The sequence below is a fragment of the Nylanderia fulva genome, unplaced genomic scaffold (assembly GCF_048542155.1).
Source record: "Nylanderia fulva isolate GAGA-0341 unplaced genomic scaffold, ASM4854215v1 Scaffold436, whole genome shotgun sequence".
Lineage (NCBI taxonomy): Eukaryota > Metazoa > Arthropoda > Insecta > Hymenoptera > Formicidae > Nylanderia > Nylanderia fulva.
Genome location: NW_028190517.1, coordinates 82952 through 87164, shown reverse-complemented (window position 1 = coordinate 87164; position 4213 = coordinate 82952).

The following is a 4213-nucleotide window of genomic DNA, read 5'->3' as shown; positions in this document are numbered from 1 at the left end:
AGGACAAAGGGAGACTGGGACTTATCTTCAAGGAATTTTGAAAGGGTCGATTGGGACCAAATTGACGGAGTCGCTCGGTAACTTGCGGCAGCAGCCCGGGGTAGGGCAGGAAGACTCGTCGGTGCCCGGGAAATCGACAATTGATACAGTTGTACTGTGGACTTGGTTTGGCGAATATATCCAACGGATGTGCGACGGATCCAAATGGCGGATTGTTTGGTAACCTGTGGCAGGAGCCCAGGGTAGAACAAAAATTCGTCGGAGTCCTGAGGTCGGCATCGGAAGCAGATTTATTGTACAGCGTTGGATAGCCCTCTGTTTTTGATTGTCGGGACGAAAATCTTGAAAAAGGGGGCAGTGTTACGTCCCTGATCTTTCATCCCCTGAATATCATCCCTTGTGTCGTGGAGCTTCATCGTTAAGGGGGGTTGTTTATTGACAACCGCCCGGTGGTTGTTTTCAGGCTCCATGACAGTTTTGGTCTAGCTGTCATCTCGTACGGACGTGACTTGACCAGAGAGCAATCTTCTTTTTTTCGCGTTACATTAGTCATTGTATTTCATCATTGTATAAGGATCATTTCTTCATAAGAGAGTGTATTTATTTCGCGAGCCGCGAGTGAGTGAGAGTGTGTGCGAGAGACGTCTTTTGCGAGAAAGAACGTCCGGAGGACGTAACAATATATATATATTTATTCATCTTTATATTTAAATAACATGAATAATTATGTAATTCACTTTAACCTGGAAATGTATATACATTGTACAGTTCTTATAATATTAAAAATAGATTAATACAATTGTCGCTCGTATATTGAAAACAAAGTGATAAATATAAGGCCAACTTATCGAGCTGAATATTCGAGATGTTCAGTCAACTACCATTTATTACATGTATAAATTATAAAACTACAGTCATTATATTAAAACTAACGCAAATTACAATCATTCTATAAACGTTTCGACCGCACGCGGTCTTCTTCAGTATAATTATTGAAATATAAATTCTTACAATTCACATAATATCGAAATTTAATTATAGTTATTCAGAATCAAGAGTTTTTGAGCAATTAACGCGTGTTTCAATCCGTCCTGTCCAACAATGTTCGCCTCGATATGATCCCTGATTTTGTTCAGATCTCGGATAGTTTCATCGTTAATATGCGAGAAATTAACCCGTTCCGTAGGCGCTGCGATTAATAAAAAATTACCGATCAACGTATGTCCAAATTATAATATGTATCCCCTACAATTGGTAGTATGCTTACCTATCATCGTTCTTCTTGACAATTTTGCTACTTATTAACAGTTATTAAGGATGACACATAACAAACCAACAATACAGAAAGACAGCTCATTTTAAACTCTACTTGATCGGAGAGCGTGCGTGTTTATATATGATCTAATATCTATGTTTTACTCGTTAATGTCCTATTTGTCCTATTATTATTTCTTGTTCGCTAATATATCCAAAATATCAAAATACGACTCGCTAAGTAACTCAGTATCTTTGTTTAAATTTAGTCCATTTTTTTGTTCCTTGATATGTAGCATCTCAGAAATGAGTCTTTTATAATAATTATTTTCGTTGTCCATGATCTTAACATTGTCCCAATTAAAAGTATGATGTTCATTTATTATGTGTTCAGAAATTACTGAATGTTTCGTTGAGTCCAATCTAATATTATTTTTATGTTCTTTCATTCGCGTCTGCAATTGCCTCTTTGTTTGGCCTACATAAGATGCATTACAATTATTGCAACTGATCTTATAAACCACATTCGAATTGCATGGATGTTTAGTTTTATCTTTCTGCGCTTTAATAATATTATCCAGTTTGTTGAGACATCTATACCCTACCATACAATTTTTATTTTTTACCGAGGAAACAATCATTTCTGAGATCCCATCTATATACGGAATGACAAAGAAATTTTTTATTGACCGAGTCATTTCCTATACTTTTTGTTTCTTTCTATGTTGGCCTGGCTCTCTATAATGCTCCCCTTAGATATGATGTGTTCTATCCGATGATTAATTTTGTTAAAAATCAGATCAAGGGTAACCATTGCTTCTGAGTATATTAATAATAACTCCAAATTTTTTTTAAAAATATGGATGTTATAAACAATAGACATCTGTTACGGGTTATATTTATTCCAATTTTTTTGGGGTAATAGGGGGGTTTTAAAAAAATGAAAAACGTCCTTTCCCGAAAGGTTTTTTTTTTGATACCAGTTCCCATATTATTTTGGTTTTTAATAATTTTAAGTGAAAATCTAAGAAATTCAAGCTATGGGTTTAAACCCCTTGGTTTGAAAACCCCCAAATTTAAGGTTTTTAGGGTATTGGGAAAATTTATTTACCCCCCTAGTTCCCTGTTAAAAGGAGCAAAAAATTTTTAAGAAAACGATGATAGGTAAAAACAACTACCAATTGAGGGGTACAAATTTTTTTGGACTACGTTTTATCGGTTTTTTTTTATTAATTTTTGCGCCCCCCCGGGAAAGGGTTTTTAAATTTTTCGCATATTAAGATGAAACATCCGAGATCTGAACAAAAACAGGGATAAAATCGGGCCCAACATTGTTGGACAGGCCCGGGTTGAAACACCGTTAATTTTCTTTAAAAAATCTTGATTTTTAAATATAATTAAAATTTTGATATTTTGTGAAATTTTAAGAAAATTTTTATTTTTAATAATTATACTGAAAAAGACCGCTTTGGGGGGCGAAACCCCTTTTTTAGAATTTATTTAATTTTTTTAGTTTTTTAAAATAATGACTGTAAATTTTATAATTTATACCTGGGAAAAAGGTAGTTTTTCCCGAAAATTCTCCCAAAATTCAGCTCGTAAGGGCCTTTTAAAATTTTTCACCTTTTTTTATATTTTTATAAAAATTTAAAAAAAAAGATTAAAATTTTAAAAAAAAATTAATTTTTCTCTAAAAAATTTTTTTAAAATTTAAAAATATTTTTAAAGTATATTCAAAAAAGGTAATTTAAGGCACAAAAATTAAATTTTAAAAAAAAAAATTTTTAAAATTAAAAAAAAATTTTTTTTTAAATTAAAATAAAAGGAAAAAAAAGGAAAAAAGGGAAGGGACAAAAATCCCACCTGGGGGGGGGATTGGGTTTTTTTTTTACCCTTAGTAAAAAAAAAATATAAACCAAAAAAGACAATTTTTTACTGCCCAAAAAGCTTCAATAAAAACCCCATAAAAATATTACCCCTGGGGTCGAATTCGAATGACAGGTGGCTAGCTGAACCCCTAGAATACATGAAAGAATATAGGGATATAATTGGGTTTTCCCTGCCTAATTTTCATATTAAACCGATTTAACGATTGGGCAAAGTTTAATGGGGCCCCAAGGGGAAAAAAAAAAATAATTTACAACAAAAAATTCTAAAGACTTAAAACAAAACATTTTATTTTGGTTTTTTAAAATATGTAAAAACCCGGGGGTTTGGGAAGTAAAAGAGTTCTTGGAAAGAAGTTTTCGTTACAGTTCTTTTTTCCCGGGAACTAAACTTAACCTTTTTTAAATTTTTTTTTTTGTAAATGTAACTTAAATTTTGTTACATTTTTTTTGGGAAATTTTAATTTTTTTAACCCCCAAATTTAATAGTTACTTTTTTAGTTACTTTTTTTGGAAAAAAACGCAAAAAATTTGTTTTAAATATGGGAGCCGTTATATTAAATTAAAATTTAAATTTTTATAACCGTAGCAAAAAAATCTTTATAATTTTAAACTTTTACCTAAAAATTTTTAATTTTTTTGTCATAAAAAAAATATAAAACCCCAAAATTTAAAATCGACCAAACCCCAGTCAAAATTTAAAAAAAATTTTTAAAGGGAAAAATTTATCCCATTTGCTTTTCGACTTTTAATTTATCAACAAAATTTTAAAAAGAATAAAAAATTTCTTTTATTCTGATACATGTTTTAAAAACATTTTTTCCCCCTTTTTTTTCCTGATCGCCCCAAAAAAATTTCGGGGATAATGTTTAAAGCGCAAATTTTTTTTATTAAAAATTTTTTTTTAAAAAAAATTCAAAATAATTTTATGATTCCCTTTTAATTTTCCGCCCTTTTTTTGGGCTTCATCATTTCCCCTTTCCCAAAAAAGGGTGCGACCTTTTGTGTGGAAATTCTTAATAACCCTTTCGTTACTCATCCTTTTTTAAGGAAAGTTTCGTAGTCAAAAGGGG